Source organism: Ptychodera flava, chromosome 4 (genome assembly GCF_041260155.1).
Source record: "Ptychodera flava strain L36383 chromosome 4, AS_Pfla_20210202, whole genome shotgun sequence".
Classification (NCBI taxonomy): domain Eukaryota; kingdom Metazoa; phylum Hemichordata; class Enteropneusta; family Ptychoderidae; genus Ptychodera; species Ptychodera flava.
In genome coordinates this window covers 11,702,830-11,728,041 of record NC_091931.1, presented here as the reverse complement: position 1 = coordinate 11,728,041, position 25,212 = coordinate 11,702,830, and the positions used below count along the sequence as shown (strand labels likewise).

The 25,212-nt window shown below is 36.8% G+C and overlaps 1 long non-coding RNA gene across 1 annotated transcript in view; it reads right to left on the bottom strand.

Moving 5' to 3' along the window:
* Positions 1-689: 689 nt before the first annotated feature.
* The window catches only part of LOC139130899 (uncharacterized), a 37,478-nt gene continuing 12,955 nt past the window's right edge, over positions 690-25,212 (bottom strand). The window contains exons 2-4 of the long non-coding RNA XR_011552012.1: positions 4,131-4,237; positions 2,167-3,669; positions 690-1,825 (exon numbers count right to left, since the gene is read on the bottom strand). This is a non-coding gene — a long non-coding RNA (uncharacterized lncRNA). The remainder of the gene's footprint in view (positions 1,826-2,166; positions 3,670-4,130; positions 4,238-25,212) is intronic.

Genomic DNA, 25,212 nt, shown 5'->3' with positions numbered 1-25,212 from the left:
TCAACCTGTGGACATTGTCCCCCCACCCCTTCTAGGTTAGGTGCTTTATCTTCCTGAATCAACTGTAGTATTCGATATTCCCTCCATCCAAAATAATACCAGCAATAAATTTCACCATATAGTTCTAGTTTTCAGCACGCCCTTTGGGCAAGTAACTTTGATATATCAGATATATATCTGGATGTTTGCAAATTGAAAGTCTGTTTTGCAAAGCACACTAATCATCTGCAGATCATACACAAGGCATGGCAAAAACCTGATCCTTTACTGTTTTCTCAATGAGAACTCTGTATGAGAAAGCAACATTCATGCACTAGCTTATTTTTGATGACCTTTTCTTTTATCACCCTGCCTCAGAGTCGAAGAATCTGACAAGTCCCTTAGCCTGACAGGTCCACTCCTGTATTGGTCACATTCAAAGATCATTCAAAATATTACTGTTTTCACTTTAAAATTATAGTAAATTTGAAATTTTTGTACTACAGGCATTTCAACAGTTTCATCAAGTAGGATGGCATAATGTTTAAAATATAACTTTCAAAACATACATTCAATACAAACACACAGTAGAAATCAAATTTCATGTCACTTTCATCAAAATTTATTTTTTATCATAAATACAAAGTTAAAAATCAACTTAATCTATGTGAAATATTTGACTTTTTTATTCCATAAATTTCAATGTGAAATTCAAGTTTGAAAAATCAAACAAAAGTGCCTCACTGAACAGAGTTCAGCTAAAATATGTTTCATTTTCATAAAATTTATTTTGATTTGTTAATATGTTTACCTTATAACAACAGAGTGTTTACATTGCAATAATGTGTTACTGATATGGGTTACACGCAAACTTCAAGTCTGATGAATTTCTCTGTGCCTCAGTTACATGTTTCCATAGCAACTATTTTTGAATGATTGATCATGTTCATGTTCATGATTGATCATATAAAGTCTTATTGATAGACTTTGCCTCTGTGAGAAAACTTTCTTCATCTGTATGAAAACTTTCCTTCAAAAGTTTGTAGACCATCAAATTCTATAAGCAATATTTTAAACAACAGTACTAGAGTTACAATATAAGAGGCTTACACACTTTATGTGAGATACACCACTTTCAAAAACTATCAAAGGCCAAGTGCATGTTTGCTGAGATTGGAGACAGCAAGATTTGAGCGCTGTAATTTTTTCCCGCCAAAATTTTAGTGCAACATTTTACCAATTTTTATGAATTTTTCTGTAATTTTTATGATAATTTTGGACCAAATGGACATTTCATTTCATTCGCTACAGTTTTTTAGTTTTTTCTCAAAATTTTGGCAAAAATCTGCAAAAAAAATTGGCTTGGGTTGATTTTTTAAAGGGGACAAAAATAGACTTTGGCGCTCAAAGAGCTAAGTTCGAAAGGCAACCTACATTTGGAATACAGCAAGACATGAGCTATCAGTATCAGTGCTATTTTTTCTTGATGAAAGGCCTTGCCAAATTGCAGTTAGTATTTTAAAGTATTAACAGTTCTAATCCGTGTGAATATTATTAGTCAAATGTAGCCAATACTGTTTAAAATGTTGTCAATATTGTGCAAAAGACTAGAGTCAAGATCTGCGTTTGCTCTTATGCCATTATGGATCCAGGGAATTATATAGGCAAAGTCATATCACACATTTGGCTAGCATAGACTGGTCTCTCAGGAAGAAATGGCATTAAATCTTCTATCTTCTGGGATCTATCTGTTGTACATGATGATCAGATGTTGTCTCTTTGTTGTGGATATATCATGTAGTTGACAGTATGCCTGAGGTACGCCACATATAATTGAGTTGACTGCCTGAAAGAAAATGAAATTAACAATTTCAATTGAAGGATTCATTTTCATTTATAATCATAAGAACAACTGATACTTGGACATATCAATTTGGCATTCTTTAGATATTTGGTGATAAGCTTGTGTACACAAATTAAAAGCAGTTCTATTATTTCTATCATATGTTTTCAAAAACTATGATGAAAAAGATGAGATACTTGCTATAAAATGTTTACAGTGAGCACATGTACCGGTAGTGTACTTGCACATGACTGATCAATAAAGTTGTAGGAATTTACAAGAGACAATAAGTAATCAAAGGCAAGATGCGCTGACATGTAGAGTATCAAATACATACTACTTACTGTTTGGTCTCTACTCCCAGTCTACATCCCAGCAAAGCAACTTGACTTCACAGCTTACACCGTTTTGCTGCCTGCAGGTCCTGATGTCACGGAATTGATGGATTCCAGTTAAAGTCTGAATACTTTGATATTAACACTTCTCTCCATTCAGAGATATCATTTTCCCCTGACAAGATAGTTGCATTACCATACAAAACAGCTATATCCAGCAGATCCGGCATGGTAAATATATCACTGACTCTCGGTAAGTATTGGCAATACCGGCACATACTCAGTCTGATATAAATTTGGTGTGACCTGTATCATGAAAGACGCCCCAGGCACTGAATCTTCACGTCATATATCTCCTGTAAGGTATTTATTTGTTTTTGTTGATGGCTGCATTGTCCATGAAAACTTGGATTTCTTTCACCCAGTCTGGTACATCGGCATTGATGTGTCTGGTAAGCAGTGACAGAGTGTGGTCTGCACTATTTTGGACCAAGTTTTTCATCGAAGAGGAAAATGTTGGCTTGTCCCGTACCATGATTGACGATACAACAAATGTCAACATTTAATTTCATTTTGTAGTACATGTAGGTGCTTACTGGTTGAGCTGATCTGCCCCAATATGGTATCTGTTTTGTCATGTGGTAATCAAGGGAGAGTACAGCTACAAAGTTCAGCCTTGGAACAGTTCTTTCACATCCGTACCGTGTTTGCATGATTGCTTGGCCTTCCAGCAAGTCCATGTTATGGTGTCTCTGCAACAACTTGGAATTCCTCAGAGTCATCCAATGTGGACCACCGCACTGATGGAAAGTGTTATGGAGCTGAAACTCTCCTTGGCACTATTCAGCACAGGACTAAATTGACTACATGGATATCTTTGAGTTTTGTCATTACTGTCAAGTTCTTGTAAGTGTTCGGAAAGCCGTGGTTTTAAAACATATGCCACTCTTGCAAAATCTTCGAGATAGTTTTCCAATTCTGTGTTTCTTCTTATTTCTATTGCAGATGGAGAGAAGTCTGAATCCTGTGAGCTTCATAGCTGGAGCACTGGGATTCTTCTTGAGACATACTCCGAGAATGAAGTTATATTTATCACATTACTTGGACATGTCAGGTTGAATAAAGTCACACTTACTGAGTGACAGTCAAACATGGCTCTCTGGCATGCAATTTTATTGACGATAATAACAGAGAAGGTCTTTTTTGTGCTAATGAAATAGAATTGAAATTACAGCTGTAAAACATTTTCATATACCCACAGGACATAACATCAATGAATTTTTGTAGGTTCGGTTAAGTTTTTGAGGCTTATTTTGATGTTAATTTCGCAATCAGACAGGTGAACACAGGACGTGTTATCAATACCCTGAACATTACAACTAATAGTAAGGTACGGTGTATATATTTGTTTTATGTACAAGAGACACTATCCGTTAAGACAATTTATTAATTCCATTGTGCACGTTACCTCTTCAGACAGTTGCCAGAGTAACCTTTGTCAATGGAAAAGCCCTGTCAAAAATCAGAAACAACCTTGATAGTGTATTTTCATGATTACAATACATGTAACTGTTTCTTAGTAATATACTGCAAAGCCTAACATTCATTTCAGTATGCAATTTGACCAGGATGAATTTCCCTGATCAATAGTTGCTCAAACTGGCTTAAAATTTAAGCATTCGGCTAATTCAGAGGCTAACAATTTTCTTCCCAAAAGTGAGCCCTGAAATGACTGTGATACCAGAGAATGTTCACAAAAATTTCAAATATTCTAAAGTCTACACATATTTAGATTTTATTGTCATTGGAATGAAGCTGAGTTTAGGTAACCCTAAGAATCCTTCTTCTAAATATCAGAAAAATTGGAGGATACTGAAATAGTGACACAGGATGAGTAATACAGTCAAATACCAATCTAATAAGTTCAGCACTGCATCATTGAGAATGAAACTGATAAAAATATTGATACTTACTTGAGGTGTAGCTATGACAGAATCTTCTGTATAAATATGGTTCACTGAATTTCACTAATAACAGCACAGCTATCAGAAGATATAGTCATACGGTTGGCAGGCTTTGCCTGAAATACAAAGGAAGGAAAAATTGTTAAATCAGTCTGAAAGTTGCGAAATAGTGCACAATTACAAACCATGCTGTAATATGCCTTTGATGGATAATTCTTTCTTCATCAAAATAACTTTCCTAGACTTTCAAACAAGTATGGAAAATGTCGTATGAAAGCAACAATTTATGAGATCTGATAAAGGTTTACATGCACTCACTGGCAGTTAAGGTAAAGGGCGACGAATTCGGACGCGCACACGCTTTAGAACGTTTCTGCGCAAATTTAACTCCAGCCTGTCGCAAATGGGTTACTTTGTAGCGCATGTATTTAACATCACCTGTCATTGTTGAAATTGCGCTTTTACCTAATTTTTTGACCCAGTCTCTTAGAAATACATGTGACCTATAACCTTGTCATATTTTGACCCCCTAGGAAGCTGGTTTTTATTCAATATGAGCGAAGAATTAACATTTCTCTCCCATTTACATGGCGCATATTACCCATTCACCTGGAGATATTGTAAAAAGTAGCGTGGTGACACCCTTTTATTAAAAGTGTAAACTAAATGGTATTACGTCAGGAGTTTATTCGCCAAGTTTGGTCAAAATGACACCATTCAAAGCAACAGGAAGAAAGTTCGAAAATTATGTAGTGATATAATTTCGATATCGTCATTTTGTAATCGATACTTATGTAAAAATTTCTTTACTAACATCATGAAAACTATACATTCGATAGATATGGATCTTAAAACTTGGTATTTATTAAAATTAACTCATTTGCTAAGCTTTTTATAATTGCTTTCTTTAGTTTAAGTGAATTATATCATTTTTATTTATTTCTAACGACGCCATTTTAACGTCCATTTCCATGGAAAGGAGCATGGTGACCCCCATTTTTTATTTTATTTTTGCACTTACACAACTTCCAAGAATATTTGTGCAAAGTTTCAAGAAAATGACATCACAACTTAATTTTGACATAATTCGTAGTACTTCACCTTAAACAATCTGTTGAAAAGAGTACAATGACGTCTTTACTTATGTGGTATTTTCTTGCTGTCACCTCTCAGCGGCCACAGCAGAGGTTTACATCTGATTTTAATCAGATTGGCAGTTAAACTGCTTTTTAATGAGTACGAATGTTTTACCTTTAGGCTTGAAAAAATTTCAAAAAAGGAATTAAGACAATCAACAGGTGTACCACAAAATTAAAATTCTCTAAAAGTAAAACTTTTATAGAAGAGGTGTTTTGGGTACTCTGTTCCAATATGATAATGATTTGTACATTTAAAGTGGGATCCATGCAAGCATTATCTGATATTCAAACAAAATTTCATAGCAAGTCGACAAGTTTCACAGAAATATACTTTTGACAAAAATGACTGTAACTGCCCCAGTGTAACCTTTTTTCACTATAAGGGGTGGTCAGCTTATAAGGGGCAAGATGGTGGTGACACTCAAATGCAAGATGCCTCTGAACAAGGGATATGGTGATAGGGCTCCAGAAAATCTTAGATTTTGGGGATTGTTTTGATAAAAAGATCACAAACACAAATGTTGTCATCTTTGTGAATACATGAACCCTCAATTATAGAATGATAGTTTTGAAATCTGCAAGGCTTTATACCTTTTTGTTGATGTAGTTTGAAAAGTTAGACATTGGTGCATTGAGCATCACTGTCAATCAAATGCTTAAGTAAACCACAGTGTGAATCTCCATCCTAAACCATGTTGGTTCTGTAAACAAATCCAAACAATGCATGGATCTTTTCTACTTACACCAAGATGTCGACTATAGTAGTAACTGTTACGGCTATGCTATGACCAAATTATGCAGAATCACAGAAAATATAATATACAAAAAGAATATTTGGTGTATTGTTTATGCCATAAAAATGGCTATATTCTTTCTGATCCAATACCATGATCATGAGATTCACAACCTCCTAATGGTACAAATCAACGCTATCATTTGGACTGCTAAAGTGTGGCAGAAAATAAAAAAACTACAGCGTTTTTGCTTTTTCTGGTTTCAATACTGTTCATATCACTGGATCTTTATCAATATTTTACTTTGAAAAGATACTTTTAGGTTAAATGATACAGACTTTCAGTGTGATAAACTAAGCTGAGTGCAATTCCAGTCATACAACAAGTCATCGCTGATGACACAGTCCCCACTTGCACCATTAATTGACATGCACATGCACACTACAATACAATGTCTGTGTGCCAAGTTTGAGCGAAATCTCTTCAGGATAGTTGAGTTGTGGTTCAGAAACACGAAAAAAATCACAAAAAAATAGCCGCCTGGTGGCTGTATTGGATTGTATCGCAAAATAAATTGACATGCATATATCTGCCATAGTACATTATCTGTGTACCAGCATTGAACACAATCGGTTCAGGGATACTTGAGCCACATGATTTCCCGGAAGTACTGAAAAGGGTGCTCGATAGTTACAATGTAGCTTGAATTGGTTGGTCATGTGTCTTGCAACTGCCAAACTCAAGGAGACCCTATATAAGGAATGCGGTCTATTTTTAGACTTGTTTATCCTATACTGCTCATGGGCAATTGATCTGGACGTGTTTTAGTGTTGGGGAGAAGTAAACAGCGAAAACGGCTTCAAATTTGACAAATTAGAAGGTAAATTACGATAATTCCAAAATTTTGATTTCAAAATTTGAATTTTTAGATATCATTTTACCAGTCAAAGTTGAATCCAGCTTGTTCCTTGTCAGATATTTTCCACATTGGCAAGCTTATTTTTCAATGGATGTAGAGGTCATCCACTGATATTTACAAGTGCTCCCAGCTGTGTACGCTGGCTAACCGTGCTGTATGCCATAGTCCCGTTAATCCAATATTATGTTTCTCGACTCCTCACTTTTGACAGGGATCCAGGGACCCATGCTGTTTACATGGAAGGTTCTCAAGTCTTACGCAAATACAATATTTTTCAATTTTTCCATGTGCTTGGGAATTGCTTTGAGTGATTGTGACGGTAGTGCCATCCCTGGATAGGCTATGTATGTAAAATTTGGAAACCCCATAGCATTGGTCACAATAGGATAACACATAGAAATTTACCAGACATGAGAGTAAATCGTACAGCAATCAGATAACATGCATCCTAGTTGTGTTTTCTTCGGTATTCCTTCAGTATACTTTTCTCTTCTCTAGATAAAGCTCTGAGATGTCTGATATTCACCTTTTAGTGTTGGCAAGACTGTGCCGCATCTGTGGTAAATTTGTTGGCGACAGGCACAGTCTTGTTAAAGACTACATAGAAGAATTTAAAGACCTGTACTGTTATAATGCTGGTGATGATGATTTACTGGTCAATCCCAAAAAACACTGCCACTCATGCATGAGTTGCCGTATGCGATGTGATCACAGTAAAACTGCTAAACTCAGTGGAAGACAGTTTAATCCCCAAATACTACATATTGTGGAATACTCAGTCCATACTGAAGAGGGAAGTGATATTTGTAATAAGAAACCAACACATGGAAGACAAAGAAAGTTCAACCTAGCTGTCAAGCCATCAGAAAACTCAGAACTTGTTGATCGATCACTTTCAGGCTTACAGTCAAGAGACTTTCATCAGAGTACTGAGCACACTCAAGGCAGGCCATCTACATCATCAGGACCACCACAAAATCCTGACACTGACATTTTTTCACACAAGAGGAAACTTTTTCAGGAAGGGGAATCATCTGAGGCCACATCCCTTTGTACAGATATTGAAAGCCATTCTACTGAACTTGATCAATTTCCAATTGAAGCTTTAGCTCAAAATATCATTTGTAATGTTTGCTAGTGTGTACCATTAGAGCCAAATGTATATACATGTAATAAGTGATTGTCAACACTTATTAAAGGTAATAATATGAAAAAAGCTTGGAAGGGTTTGAAACTCATGAGCAATTATACGAATAAAACTGCGAACAATCAATCCAGCTCTAGCAATACTGTACATATATGAAAATGAGCTAAATGATTTTTATACAAGATTTGATCAACACGATTTCAGTCATGAACATTTTTTGATTCACGCCCCTCTTACTGACTTGATCAGGGACAATGATGATAGAATATCATCAACGAGGATGAAGTCTGTCTGATTTTGTGTAAATTGAACTCAACCAAAGCTGTTGGACCTGATAAGTGTCCCCTAGAGTTTTGAAAACTTGTTCAGGTCAATTAGCCAATATTTAGTTCCAGAGACCAGCTCTGGAACTGTTAGTTTTTGCTCACTTTCCTTCTTTCTTTCTTTCTTTCTTTCTTTCTTTCTTTCTCTATTTCCGGTTTTACAACCATAGACGTGCTATACACAAATTTCCCATTAATTACCCAGAATGCATTGCGACACGCTTATGACGTCATCGCTCAGCTCGGACGGGTTTTACGGGCATTTCTTGTTTGTTTATTTATTTATTTTTTATTTGGCATTGCTCAACTATCATATTGCGTTCAGTTATTAATAATTCTAGCTTTCTTTCGCTTTGTTTTTTGTTGCTTTTTGATTTTATTTTTCTCTAAATACTCGCCGTACGTGGCGCTATACTGTTTCGCCCGAATGCTCATGGGTTGAATGGCACATATGGCGGTGTATCGATCGCTTCGCTCACAGATAGAGAGAAAAGTAGCCTTTCCCTAAGTTTACAAGCGCGGCTGGGCACATCGTGTACCTAGGCGAGGTGGGTGTGCTCGAAAACGATGATCAATGCAAAATTTGGACTCAAAATCGGTTGTTTTGGCGGAGAAACTGCCCGCCGCATTTCTGAGGAGCCACCAGCGGTTTTTCCTATATCAGTCTGCGGGGCTGTGGTGGGAGGCCGTTTAACGCCGGTAACACACAGCCCTGCCATGCAGAGCTAGGCATTCATAGTGAACGTACTGTCTGTCATGCACCGGCATGCGTTGGCTGCACGTAAAAGCAACTCAACTTTCCAAGATCAAATCGGTCAGTATCTTGTGAAAACAGCGACATATATAGCAATGAAAATTGTTTTAGTCTGTGCTTTTAGTCAAATGAAAATGCATGTGGCTCAATTCCAACGGCCTAGGTCCGATGTTTCCTCTCGTCTGATCATCGTCGTAAATCACATGCCTCTTTACGGCAACAACTCAGCGCTACCCGTCAAGCGATTGATTTTTGCATAGGTCAGCGGAGCGAAAATTATTGCTCTGGCTCGCGAGAATGTCGTCTGATAAACATTTCCGTGCGTTGTCGCCCCCGTATGTATCTGTTGCGTTTTTACCGTAGGCTAAATGTAGGCATTTGTGATCTGTGTACTGTAATTCCCCGGACTGCCTTGCTTTTAGTTGTATTATGGTGTTTACTGCTATCAGCCCTGAACATTAAAATCCAAAGCACTCTTTCATTCTGCACCTATCTTTGTCACACATTCTCTTGTTTCTTCCGCTGCTCTGGTCTCTGGAACTTCGCTTTTGCTTGCAAATGCTTTCTAGTTTTAGCTTTATTTTTAACCTTGTATCAAATTACATCATGAGCCACGTAACTGGAAAATGTCATGCATTATTCCGGTCCCTAAAAAGCCGTCCGCATCCACTTTGAATGATTTCAGACCAGCTGCCCTTACGTCAGCGGTGATGAAGGTCTGCGAGAGGATTGTTTTAAATCATTTACAAGGACAAGTTTCTTTTTGATTCAATTCAGGTAAGTTGTAGTTTTAATCAAAGAGGTTGTACTGCATCATTGACCTTGAAAACATTGAGAGACCATGAAAAAAGTTCCAAATTTCAAGATGGTAGAACGAAACAAAAATCACATGTGCAAAAAATGCCCTTATACAAAGTCAGCAGAAAATATGTCAAGCAACACAGGTTAAAGCCATTAATGGAAAGTGTTAATGAGTTTTGTCAACACAGAAATGAATCAAAGAATGATGTCCTTTTTTTTCCTTTTGAGGTCTCATCTTCACGACACAGGGCGATTTTGCTAAGTCACGTCAAGTTGAGAGTCTGTGGTTAAATGAAATGAACCATTGACAGTCGATGAATGCCTTGCTATGTGAGTGGATCACCTTCAGACTAAAAATAAATACAGAGATACATACAACTTTTGCAAGCAATGAGGTTATGATATTTTCAAACCACCCTCTCAACTAGATCGCTCTGAAAAGCAATATATGCCACCATCATGTCAATATAGTATCATTGGTGATGAGCATGTAGACCATATTTACCACACTCCTGCCAAGTTACTTCATCTTTTAATCATTTAAATGATGAAACTTTTGAACCAATCCCACTGATAGTATATTTCAGTAGTACATTTGAAGAGGTCCAACTACCACTTGTAATTGGAATGTGTTTTACATATAATGATAGCCTAGCGAAAACATTGTAAGAGATTGGAGAGTTCATTGAAGAGAGTTTGGGTAAACATAACATTGATTCAAATGATCCTAGCACATTGTTTAAAACAGTTGTTAAGGATGTAGCTGATGGTCTTGGTGATACATATGTATTTCAGTCCACAGAGAGAGTACTGATGATGCATCTGACCATGCATTTAGAGCATCAATTGCTATGATTATTGTCTACAGTTATTTACTCCTGACTCAGAATTTACTGTGTTTGAAGAGTCTGGCCCAAACTCTGTTTGATGTACTCGCCCTCTGGTAGTACAACGGATGAAAATGTTAATTCTGGCACTCATCTTGCAATGCTGTCCCTTGAGCAGGTGAGGGAAGTTATGAAGAACAAAATTTTGTAAGTTCAGGTTGGTGAAAAGTGGCGTAGACATACACTGCAGTTTGTTTCATCTATGATGGATGAAAGACTTGACAGAGCTGAGGGGGGACTTGCATCAACAGGGTCATCATTTAAACCGGTATGTACACAGTGTACAGCAAACAAATCTGAAGCCAGGGAGAATGTTGGAACCTTTTTAAGAAATAAAAATTATGCTGAAACTGTCAGACTTGCCGAATACAGTTATCTTAACTTTTCAGATTTAAACCAGGAAGCGCTAGATAAAAAATGCTTGGGTGTTCAAAGAATGCCTTTTTGCAATCTGACCATTGGGAGCGCATCTATAATGCCACTCATGCTGATATTAACATGGGATCCTTTTTCAAAAAATAAAAGTTTGGGAGATTGCCTGTGTCAGTCCGTGATATGAAACTTAGATGTTATTTGACTTATAAAAGATGCTGAAGATCAATTAGATAAATTCTACAAAGTAGCGCTTGGTTTGAATCCACAGAGAATGATATTGCCTGGTAATTATGCCAGTGAAATGTTTAAAGATGCAAACAGGAGTAAAATCCTTCATTTTATCCAAGATGACAACAGGAAAGATGGTTTTTCTAAAATTTTAGATAAATTTTGTTTCATAAGGAAAATTTACAGAATGAGAAATCCAATGTTGAATTGTCCAAGTGATGTAAAAATGTGCAAAACTGTGGCAGTGGAAATGGTAAAATTACTGGAAGATCACTTTTCTCATGTGCGTTGGCCTAATTACTTACATCAAATTGTAGAGCATACTCAGGAAATAATTGAAGATCAATGATTACCTGGAGAAATTGGTGCCTTATCGGGAGAGCGTAATGAGGCCTGGAACAAAATTTTCAGGATTTTTAGGAAGGGTCATGTGAGAAAAGGAAATGTGTTAGCAGGGTTCATGACATGATTTGGTGATACTGGTTGTAAGCACGCTTAAAATTTTGCAAGTTTGCAACTATTTCTGCACAAGAGTTAAATATGGCATCTGTACAAGAATGATATATTAGGTTAACATGTCCTAAAACTGTATACTGGTCATGAGACTTATGTGTTTATGTAATAAAAGAGGCATTAAGTGGATATACAATTGCAGATTTATTATCTAAAAGGACAAAGTCGGCCATTTTTTGTTTGATACGAGATACTTAATATTGTTTGACATGTTGATTTTCCCTATGTTTTGTCTCAATGCTTCAGAATATCTGATTCAAGCTCGCTGGAATGCAAGCCGTCACAACGCTCTTCCAAAGTGTGTTTCAGATTTTTTATCCTGCGTAAATTTTTGGAGCACAATTTTAAAGAAATGAACTACAGTTAAATTCACTATACTGGACGTTTTTTCTGACATAAAAATTGTTTGAGAAGGTTTATAACAATTTTGAGACATGCTTTGGAAGATCCTTAGGACAACTTGCACTCACACAAATTTCAGCCAAGTATCTCAAAGCATTGAAGCGATTCCTTTGTGAGACAAATTAATTCAAATTATTAAAGGATACAGTCATCATGTAAACACATTCTTACCAATTTTTTGAAAAAATGGCGGAAAATCAAAATGACTGTTAAAGGGAAACAGTCATCAGAACTGCGCCTGAGCAAGTTTCTTGTTTACAGACAATGTACTTTGTGCACGATATCTAGATGCACCTCATCATCATAGCTGCAATGTTTAAATTATACAGTGTAGATTATGACAGACATGTTGAAACTTTCAACAGTCACCGTTGTACCTTGGATGTAGTGTTGCCATTACAAGCTAGTGGGGCTTCAATATTGTCACAGTACAAGGGTAACAACAGTCACTCAGTTATAAATTGTGTACTACATCTTCAAATTTTACAGTTTTTCTTCAATGGATCTGCAGAAGTCCCAGATGCATATATTCTCCACAGAAATCGATTTGAATGGAACCGTTCTGACCTCAGCCAAAAGTTAAGAGAGCATTCCAGTGTACATCAATTTGTTCAGTTCTATAAAGACATACATGTATGTGGTGACAAAAGCATTAACTCAAGTGGGCAGTCAAAGTAACGACAATAGTTTAACAGATGATTCTCACAGTGGGCTAGCAACGGTTGATCATTCATCAGATCACGATGTAGGGGATATTCGAGAATTGGTGCAAGATGACAATCAAATCAGGTTTGTTGGTATATTTTTTCTAACGAATTTTCTGCATTGAATCATAGACCCTTGAGTTTTTCTCGAGGGTCCATGATTGAATATGATTGGCGTCTGCTAACCATAGAAATAATTAGAAAGTCTGGTTCCATGTTTGACATCTTGGCATGTAATTCCAGAACTTTGCAGAAGCTTGATTAATCACAGATACCCATCTCTTTATAATTGTTTACAATTAAGTCTTAGCAAGTTAATGTTTTTGTTTCGCAAATTTAGTCCTCAAAACATGTTACAATTTCGGAGAGAAGGTCGTTCAAAAACTAATAAATCACATGCATAAAGCTAATGATTGCTTGTTGAAACTTTGTTTTTGAATACTTTCAATAATGAATGCGGATATTGCTTTTTTGTTCATAGCATACCCTTGAAGCCATGAAAGGGAAAGAAAAGACGCATTGCTGATACGAAAGTAAAGTATTTCGCTGAAGAAGAAATGTGAATCATCTGCTACACTTCAGGATAAGATGGCAAAAGAAGTCCAGGAAGCTTATTGTGGTAAATTTTTGAAAGCTTGCCGCATGGAGTGTTACATGATTTATTTTTTGGAATCGTACAAGTGGACATCTACAAAGGTGCTATCGTGTTTGTTTTCATTTAACATTTACTGACATCAAGCAAAGGGCAGATTTCTATCTGTAAGTTGGAAAACTGATGTGAAAATCAAGAAACAGCAGTCTACAGAACCTGTCACATGTGATTCTCAAGTTCCAAGAAACATGAAAGTATTTTGTACAAAGTAACATGTATTTTAGTTTTGAAGTTGTTTAGGAAGTAGTTTGCAGTTTTTCTTCTACAGTTTGTTGGGGTGCTTGTACATGCAGTGCTTGGCTAATGTGTTCGTTGCTCCTTTAACTTCCAAGCTTATTATTAGCTGTCTCCCAGAACATGTAATCCAACAAGGTGTATATAGACTATTACCTGAGTGTCCATGCTGTGACAAAAATGTTGAGAACATTCAATATAAAATCAAGGTGTTTGATGTTAACCTTTGATGCAACGTATGATACTGAGTCTAAACAAATATTTTCACCTATGCTTTGCTGTAAGAATTGCATCATACGTAATGTCAATCATGCACTTGAAATATGCACCTTGTGTTGACAGACAAAAACAGTCCACTTAAAATCTACATTTGCCAAGTTAGTTACATTTATTAGCAGTGCTGTCAGTAAAGAGAAGCTAATAGGTGGATGTGTGGCAGTGTCTGTCGTCCATCAACTTTTTATATTCAAAGCTGCTCCAAAACGGCCAGTCCTACTCTTTTAATGTTTAGAGTACAGGTCCTTTGGGATGACCAAACTCAGATTTCTTTAAATTGTAACTTAATATGCAAATGTGTATTTTTGATGCCGATGTTGCTCTATTGAACATTACATTACATTGCTTGTATTTAACACGCCATGTATGTAAGTTTGTTCTATATGACTTTTTCCATGGTGTTTTCAGAATAGGAACATACTGGTACAAGATCAATATCGACGTGTTGCGAGTACGAGATATTCACGAGTGTGATTCCTTGTTTGTAAAGAATCTGAAGAAACAGATGGAGGAATTTGTTGATGAAGCTTATCAACCTTTGTGTTTAATGGTTGAAGATGTGGAATGTTGTGTGGACTTTGATAGTAAAAGGGTATTACATAAAATGGATCATACCGGTATTTAAGCCATAAAGCACACCAAGCGATGGTATATACCACAAGATTTTGACCAGTTCACGACATATAGGCATGAGCGATAGCAAGTGCATATATGAAGTGAACTGGTCAAAATTGAGTGGTATAATTACCATCGCTGGGTGTGATATATTGCTATTAAATCATAACAGTATATCCAAATTCTGGCGTTGAACATGGAATGTCATTAACTGATTTTTGCTCAAGCTAAGAGCTCACGCGTATGCCAGCAGTGGTATATCGCCAATATACCACGGTTCTTTTCGCATCTTGACCAATCAGATCACTGTATTTGCACCATCAATATATTGGTATGATATAATTAAGCAAGAAAGCACACCCAGCGATGGTATACCACGAGATTTTGACCAGTTCAAGACATATATGCACGAGCGATAGCGAGTGCTTATATGGAGTGAACTGGTCAAAATCGAGTGGTCTACTATCGCTGGGTGTGATTTATTAGTCCCAACGGACACTGTCCGGGGGGACTTATAGGTTTGGTCATGTGCGTGCCTGTGCGCGTGCGTCCGTGTGTGCGTCCATGTGTGCGTGCGTTTGTTCACGCAGATATCTCAGAGATGCCTAGAGCGATTTCATTCAAACTTGGTACAAGGATTACTTCTTATGTCATACAGATGCACGTTGATTTGTTTTGTGATACAATCCAATATGGCTGCCAGGCGGCCATTTTATTACGATTTTTTCATGCATAGAGCCATTACTCAGGCATATGTTTCAACCGATTTTATTCAAAGTTGGTACAAGGACATTGACCAATGACATAGAGGCGTGCCACGTCAATTTGTTTTGTGATACGATCCAATATGGCTGCCGTGCGGTCATTTTGTTACAATTTTTTCATGTACAAAGCCATAACTCAGGCATATCTCAACCGATTTTATTCAAACTGGGTACAAGGACATTGACCTATGTCTTACATATGCATTTCAATTTCTTTTGTGATGTGATCCAATATGGTGCAGCCATTTTATTACGATTTTTACATGTACAGAGCCATAACTCAGGCATGTTTCAAACAGTTTTATTCAAAGTTGGTACAAGGACATTGACCAATGACATAGAGAAGCACATCAATTTGTTTTGTGATACAATCCAATATGGCTGCCGTGCGGCCATTTTGTTACAATTGTTTCATGTACAGAGCCTTAACTCAGACATGTATCAACTGATTGTGTTCAAACTGGGTACAAGGACATTGACCTATGTCATACATATGCATATCAATTTGTTTTGTGATACAATCCAATATGGCCGCCAGTCAGCCATTTTATTACGATTTTTTCATGTACAGAGCCATAACTCAAGTATGTTTCAACCGATTTTATTCAAAGTTGGTACAAGGACATTGATGTATGTCATAGCTATGCATATCAATTTGGTTTGTGATACGGTCAAATATGGCCGCTGTGCAGCCATTTTATTACGATTTTTTCATGTACAGAGCCATAACTCAGGCATATCTCAACCGATTTCATTCAAAGTTGGTACAAGGACATGACCTATGTCATACACATGCACATTGATTTGTGTTGTGATACGGTCCAATATGGCCGCCATGTGGCCATTTTGTTATGTTTTTTTCATGTCCGGAACCATAACTCAGACATGTATCAAGTGAATTTATTCAAAAGTATTTTTATAACAGACCTAACGAAGAGGACTCTATTCTCTCTGAGGACCTGTTATCAAAGAACCCATTAACAAGTGGGGACTGTGTCATCAACGATGACTTGTTGCTATTATATCATAACAGTATATTGAAATTCTGGCTTGGAAAGTCAAAAAAGGGATTTTCGCTCAAACTGAGAGCACACGCGTATGCCAGCCGTGGTATCTCGCCAATATACCACAGTTCTTTTTGCGTCTCGACCAATCAGATTGCTGTATTTGCGCCATCAATATACTGGTATGATATAAGGGACTGGTCAGTTTCTTCGGCCTGGGGGGAGGGCGGAGGATTATTTTTTGCTGACGTCAAAAAGTGGCTGACCCCCCTATTCCAAATTTTGAAAACAGGGTGACCCCCCTATTCCAAATTTCGAAAACAGGGTGACACCCCCCCCCCCCCGCATGCGTCAACTGTAAAACAAAAGATGGGCACAAATTTTATATATATATATATATATATATATATATATATATATATATATATATATATCTTTACATACATTTATATTTCAACAGTCATTCTGTATTTTAAAGAAATTGTTGACATGACAGTTGTAAGATAGAAATTTCAAAATGTCAATCTTAAAATTTCAATACAGTACATTTTGAATGAGCTGTGAATGTATTTCCCACTTTCTATGCTTAACCAGATGTCCTGAAGAGAACCATTTAAGGGTTGTTATGTTATGCTACATATACTTTGATAAAGAGGGGTGCAGTGAACACATACCCAACATTTACTATAATGTAGTACGTAAACCAGTTGATCAATGTTACGTTCCAAATATTCCTCATTACTCTTTGATATTTCCCTTTTACCCAATAAGATTTCATCTTCTAAAGGGGTATTTGACTCTTTCTAAACACATAGGAATGGGACCAGAAGGAAGTGAAGGCATTTGTGGTTACTATCAAGAATCTTAATGTCAGTGTCAACCTTCCCCAGTACACGATACTTGTGATGTGCGAAATGCATAAAATAAGTATGGTTAAGGAGACCCTAAAGCCTGCAGGCTACTGCAAGGTAGACCTAGGGTTTTATCATGTTGAAGATGCTGTGCCAGGTAAAGTATTAGAATTTATGTGTTAATTACTAGCATTGAGAAGGAGTGTGGCCATGATATGTTTACAATATTATTGATAAAGGGCTTAACAGTGGTGTTTGTTCTTTTTTTTCTTAAGCGGCCAATTTATAATTTGAAGATGATCTTAAGGTAGTATGCACCTCGAAAGTGAAAGACTTAAACTTTTGCTGAAACTTTCCTCAGTGAAACTTTCAACCATTCTCTTACCAAAGCAAGAATAAAAATCGGGGGTCACCATGCAAACTTTGGTACCAGAGAGACAAATAACTTGCGATTTCTCGATATTTGAAATTCAAAATGGCCGCAATCCATGTGTTAACTCTATGGAAAAAAATAAAATTTTCGATTTTCAGAAAACTAAGACCATGAAAACTTTTCTTTTGCCGAGAGCTTCAAAATGAGCCCCCACACGTGGCAGGTCAGGAGAAAATTGATAAAATTTGAAGGCCCGAATTTCTGTCCCCGAGGTGCTTTCTACCTTAAAGACATTATTGTAAGAGTAATAACTTAACATAAAAATCAATGAAAATTTACTTAAAGCAAAGTATCTTTTGCTGTGGTCATCTCAACAGAATGGCACCACTGTTGACAGGCTGTACTGCTGATTGGCAGATTAGTGAATGGAAACTCTTACTGGTTACATGGATCAAATATCTAGCACTAACAACTGTGGATAATGTTCATTTATATTACACTCTGTCATATAAATGCTATTGGAAGAGTGTATTTTCAGCAAAATCAAAAACATTCCTGGGACCAATAACTGAATAATTAAACCTGCATACAGCCCATTGCATAAAAATCTAACCATGAATCTCTTTTCCTAGATTGTGTTACATTTATATACCACTGCTGTTCATCCTATTGTCATTGGTTACTGTAATCAAGACAGACAACTTCAGCTACAACATATCAACACAGGGGGATAAATCAGGGAAAAAACACAACCTGTGGCAGTCCAAGTCCCCTACATTGCACAAGGATGAAGAGGGAACAGTCGTTAACACAACTCAAAAATCTCAAAAACTGATGACAATGCTGATCAAGTTATTCTCCTTCAAAAAACAATGGGAACTTGATGCTTGCTGTGGCACAGGTTAGAAAGATTTTCTGTGGCTCAAAACCTTACGTTCAGTAAGAAAATACAATCAATTTTGCATACTTGTATTGTTAATGAATTATTATCTAGATGAATAATGTAGAAATCAATTTGCAAGCGAACATTGTTTGGTTAGAAAGTAAGTGCAATTTGTAAAGCTTTGATTTATATTGATGCTCCGAAGAAGAACATTATATTTACCTTGACATAAAATTTGTACATACCATATTTGTATTACAAGATGCCTTCTGACATGGACAGCCTCAGTGTTGTCAAATTTAATTCAGAACTCTTCCGATCTTCCCATTTGCAGTGTATATTAGATCTTTAAGTCATCTCAAATTTAACCCTTTTCCTGCCACACAGTGTCACTTCCCCATCTTGCAAGTCAGTAAAAAGTAGTATTAAGCCAAAACCATATGCAATTTCACCCACTTGGCTTGGTCTGTTATAGCATCTTTAGTCCATAAAAATCAAGTGTACAATACTTATGTTTTCAACAGCCTTCAAATGTTCAAAAAATACACCATATGGAATATGTTGTGCTTCATTAGTTTTAACATTCTTGACCTGATGGTGAAATATGGACTTGGCAGGAAAAGGGTTAAAAGTTATCAAACAATAGTTACTTTTACAGAAAAAAAATTTTGCTGGAGTAAGTCTGAATGATGTTTTATTCTCTTCTTTGTTTCAGGTTCTGCTGTTGCTGCAGCAATGCAGTGTTCCAGAAACTGCATCGAGGTGGACATTGACCATTGTCAGTGCTGCAGCAATGCAGTGTTGCCGAAACTGCATCGGGGTGGACATTGACCAACATCAGGCTAAACATGCAGGACTTATTTGCAAGTCAGCTGCCTATGCAGCAGTAGAAGACATGAGTTTTGGAAGTGATGACGGTAGGGATAACTCAGTATGAAAGTTCTTTTAGATTTAGACTGTTGGTTGCTATTGGTAACCATTGTAAGGTTTGTTCAAATCATGCAGGGAATTTGCATATTTGTTTAACCAAATCTCATTGTTTTTGGTAAGCAACACAACTTTCTGAAAGCGCTTATTAGATTGCTGTGAATTTTCATGTCTAAAAAGCCAGTCTAACACCTTTATTTTATGGAGAATAGGTTTCAAAGGATGACCATAAGGTAAAATACGCCTCTCAGACAGATACTTGGACTCTAAAAATTTTTCAATTCTTTTCTGATCTACCATTTTGTTAGGCTTCATTTTTTAGCTCTTAAAGCAGGGTTCTCAAAAATTTTTGAAGTAGCCGGAAAATTTAGAAAAGTAGGCGGTTAGCTTCTGTATGCAACCAAATTCCCTGGGCGGGCGGGCGGGGGGGGGGGGGGGGGGGTATTAAGTATTTTTTTTAATTTGAAGACATTTCTGGGCAATTTTAGGCATTCTTAAACAGTGTGTGAGAAGCTTTTCCTACACACACAGGGGAGGGTTTCAGGGAGGGGGTCCCCCTCCCTGTGTGCAAGGAATTTTTAAAATTTGAAGACATCTTAGATTAATTGCATGCATTGTTGTACTGTATGAAAGAATATTTCAGCATAAGAGTGTTAAGGTGATAAGGATTTTTTTTTAATTTGAAGACATTCCTGAGTAATTTATGTATTCTTATGCAGTGTATAAAAGGCTATTTCAACATACACACATGTGAAGGCTTTCAGGGAGGGGGTGTGCAAGAAATTTTTAAATTTTAAGACATTTTGGAGTAATTTCATGCATTCTTGTACAGTATGAAAAACCATTTCAGCATACAGAATAATTATTATCTCAATCAATTTACAAACTGTTTTCGTGGGATAGTTCAGTTCAGAAAAATTAATTTGATATCACTCAGGCCTGTCATTAGGATAACTGCATTCAGTTGGCAATGATACTAGCAAAATTTCACCAGATTGCTGTGTAGAATTATATTTAGCTCATGACTTGAACAAACATTTTGAAATACATCTTAGATAGGGGTTTTCACAACCCAGAAAACTATCCGCTAGAATCCTGACCAGTCTGGCTGTACAAAGTTTTTTACTGATTTAAATAAACTTGACTGAAGATACAGTAAAATAAAACAGTTTATTCATGCAATTCAATGAATTATAGGAACACAATTTTCAGTGATTTCAATTCACTGTACTATTAAATTTCACAATAAAACGAATCCGCGAGCTGATTATTGATTTTTTGGTGATGTTGAATATAATTAAAAGAAAGAGAGCTAAATTTCAGTGTTCATGTTTGATAAAATCCGAAACTATACGAACACCAACCTGTACTACACCCACCGTCCGGAGGGACGGTGCTACACCGTATGTGTGCAAAGCACCGGCAGTCGATTGTAATACAGTACACACAACGCGATATCGGTCGACCTGAAATTTGACACTGTGATAGACGTAGCGTTTCAAAGGTACGGAAAGGGAGACCAAGTAATTTTTTGTTTATTTAGATTTGATCTAAAACCTCGCAAAACCTACTCTTACACAGAAATCAAAGTTTTCAAACGTCGACTTTCTCTTCCGCGAAGCACACAACCACGGCCCCTCAACAAAACGCGATGTCGATCGACTTGAGTTGAATATTGACATTGTGATCGACCATGGATGGATTGACATGGCGTTTCAAAAGTATGAAAAATGAGACTCAGTAACTTTTGGTCGCTTTAGATTTGATCAAAAACCTACCAAACCCATCAGACAATACCCTACTCTTACGCAGTAAACCAAAGCTCTCAAGCGTCGACTTTCTCTTCCGCGTTTGAGCGAAACAACGTCGGCTTCATTCGGAAATGGTCGGCTATTCGCGGGCATTACGTACTTGTATGTTTGTCCAATGTTCGGCTATACCCGATGTGAACGTCGGAATAATTCGGGCTGTGATCGGGAAAGCAGGGTTGACCTCGAGAGCAGTTCCCGAGAGCATTCCCAGTATAGTACAACACGTTCGTTGATCGCGGTACTACAGTGATAGCAACAAGTTCACCGCGTATATAGCCACATCGGCTCTTCTGAAATATTATTTCCGGCTTGCACGACCACCAAAAAATCAAAATATTGTTATCAAACCAGAATTTTGGGGCTAGAGCGAAACAGTGCTGAAAAGTAGCCGGCCAAAATACGAAAGTAGCCGGTCAATTTGGCCGGCATCCGGCTAAAAATGAACACGCTGTAAAGTAAGAAAAACTTTCACCTTCTCAGTTTTTGAAAGTCGAAAAATTTTCGTCATTGAAAGTCAAGAAATTTTAGATTTTGAAAGGCAAAATATTTTATTTTTCTCTATAGAGTCAACACATGGCTGGTAGCCATTCTGAATTTCAAACATTGGTAAATCTTTGATTATGTCTCCCTAGTACCAAGATTTGCACAATGACCCCCCAATTTTTATTCTTGATTTTGAATGTCAATGGTACAAAGATTCCTTGAGGAAAATTTGAGTGACAGTTTAAGTGTTTTACTTTCAAGATGTACACTACCTAAATCAGATTTTGTCCACATTGTAATGTAGTATGCTAATAATTAGTTGTAAGGCTAATTTTGCTGATTCTAGTAGTTTTGATATTTGGTATGGAGGTTTGTTTGGATGATCTGAATTCAACAGATTGAAATGAGCGGATGAAAAAACAAGACTCTGTTCCAAAATAGAGTTTATTTCTAAAACTTCGACGTTTCGATTCCACACAGGGAATCTTCATCAGGAATCTAAAAAATAGCGTCAATGACACTGTAGCTCCCATCCTGGACTATTTAGTGTTTGTTCTCTGGTCATATATTTGAACATGTGTGAAAGGGATAAAGTGCATGAAGTGAAAATACTTAAATGAAATGTACAGTGAAATATGTTTAATGTAATTATTCAGAATATAAAATGGAAAAAATACAGAATTAGATATATCGAATACTGTGATACAACCATTAACTCAACAAGTCATTTACAATGACATAGTCCCCACTTGTAATAGGAGTATTAGTCTTGATGGGGCAGGAAAATGTGGTCATTAAGAAGTATCACTGGAGTGTATATGTTGAGATCTATGGGCACATAGGTCAATGTCGTTGTTCCCAATTTGAAACACATGAGGCATGTCTAAGTTATGGTTCTAAATCGGGAAAAAAGATCAGACCTCTAGCAGTATTGGCCAGCCAAGAAATACATATGCGCATTATAAATGAGGTACAAGATGTGACATCTTAAGGTCTAATATCCTATCAAAATTGGAGGGTATAGAACTTGTGGTTACTGAAATATGCATATATATGTATAATCAAGGTCAAAGGTCATCGAGGTCACATGACATTTTGAAAAAAAAATTATATTGCTAATTAATCCCTATATGCCAAAAAATCAGATCTCTACCTCTATTTGCTTGCCCAGAATTAGATGTGTACATAATTAATGAGGTAAAGCGTGTGTTGTCATAAGGTCTCCCATCCTACTAAATACAAAGGACATAGCACTTGTGGTTACTTATTTATTGACATAAACATATATTTTAGGTAAAAGGTCATCGAGGTCACATGACATTTGGTCAAAAAATTTCTCTTCTATAGTTATCCCTATATACCAAAAATCAGACATCCAGCTCTATTGGCTCGTTCAGAATGATATGCGCATAATTATTGAGGTACAGTATGTGGCGTCATAAGGTGTCCAATCATACCAAACATGAAGGGTGTAGCACTTGTGGTTACCGAGTTATGGAAAAATATGTATATTTGAGGTCAAAGGTCACCGAGGTTACGTGACATTTTGTCAAAAAAATTGTTTTGCTAATGCATGCATGCATGCATGCATGCATGCATGCATCCCTATATATCAAAAATCAGACCTCTAGCTCTATTGGCTCGCTCAAAATTAGATATGTGCATAATTAATGAGGTACAATATGTGGCGTCATAAGCTGTCCCATCATACCATACATGAAGGCTGTAGCACTTGTGGTTATTGAGTTGTGGACAAATATGTATATTTGAGGTCAAAGGTCACCGAGGTCACGTGACATTTTGTCAAAAAAATTGTATTGCTAAGTTATCCCTATATACCAAAAATCAGACCTCTAGCTCTATTGGCTCGCTCAAAATTAGATATGCGCATAATTAATGAGGTACAATATGTGGCGTCATAAGCTGTCCCATCATACCATACATGAAGGCTGTAGCACTTGTGGTTATTGAGTTGTGGACAAATATGTATATTTGAGGTCAAAGGTCACCGAGGTCATGTGACATTTTGTCAAAAAAATTGTTTTGCTAAGTTATCCCTATATACCAAAAATCAGACCTCTAGCTCCATTGGCTCGCTCAAAATTAGATATGTGCATAATTAATGAGGTACAATATGTGGCGTCATAAGGTGTCCCATCATACCATATATGAAGGGTGGTAGCACTTGTGGTTACTGAGTTATGGACAAATATGTATATTTGAGATCAAAGGTCATCAAGGTCACATGACATTTTGTCAAAATATCCGAGATATCTGCGTGAACGGATGGACTCACGGATGGACGAACAGACGGACATGACCCAATCTATAAGCTCACTGGACTTCATCCGTGGGGACTAAAAATTGTGTCACTGCATCCTTTTTGCAATATGAATACGATGAGAAACTAAATTTTTATTTTTCGTGGCCTTTTACATGGGAGTCTATGGAGATCTGCCTTATACATGGGAGTCTATGGACGTGTAAACTAAAAAATGCAAATTTCACCTCGATTTGCCCAAATTTGGGAAAGGTCACTCCTATGCACTTCCATACCAAGTTTCAAATCAATCGGACTTGTGGTTTCAGAGCAGGAGATTTTTTGACCAAAAATGGGAGAAAATTACAAAAATTCATGAAAAATAGCAAGTCCAAGATACTGACCCAAGATGTGCACAATCATTTCATGTCAGCCCAAAGTACTTACATGCTAATTTTTCATGTAATCTGCTCAGTGGTTATTGAGTTTTATCAATTTTGACTGTTTTTACATTTTTTCACTTAATTTGCATATTTTTGGCAATGACAACTTCATTTGAACAAAATCTCATCTACAGCCCATCATCCATGTACACACCAAATATCAAGATGAAATGTACAGCGGTTTTGGAGTTTTTGATGTTGACGGACAGACATACAGACATACAGACATACAGACACACAGACATACAGACATACATACATACAGACATTTCCCTAGCCTATAAGAATAGCTTCCATTGCCATATATACATATGGCTATGGGAGCTAAAAACAACAAAATTGCACTAAATATTGGACTAGTAAAAACGAAAAAGTGCAACATTGGCGTAAAACCATTTAAAATTATTCGAAAAACTGAGTTGTTGGTTTATAAAAGGAACTATAGCTAAAAATCAATCTGTACAGACGAGAAGAAAAACGTTTTGAACAAGACCACGTTTCATTGCCACCTAGTACCTCAGCCTACTGTAGTTGGACTGACACCAGTTCTAAAAACAAACTCAGATTGAAATAATGGTGAACTTGCAAT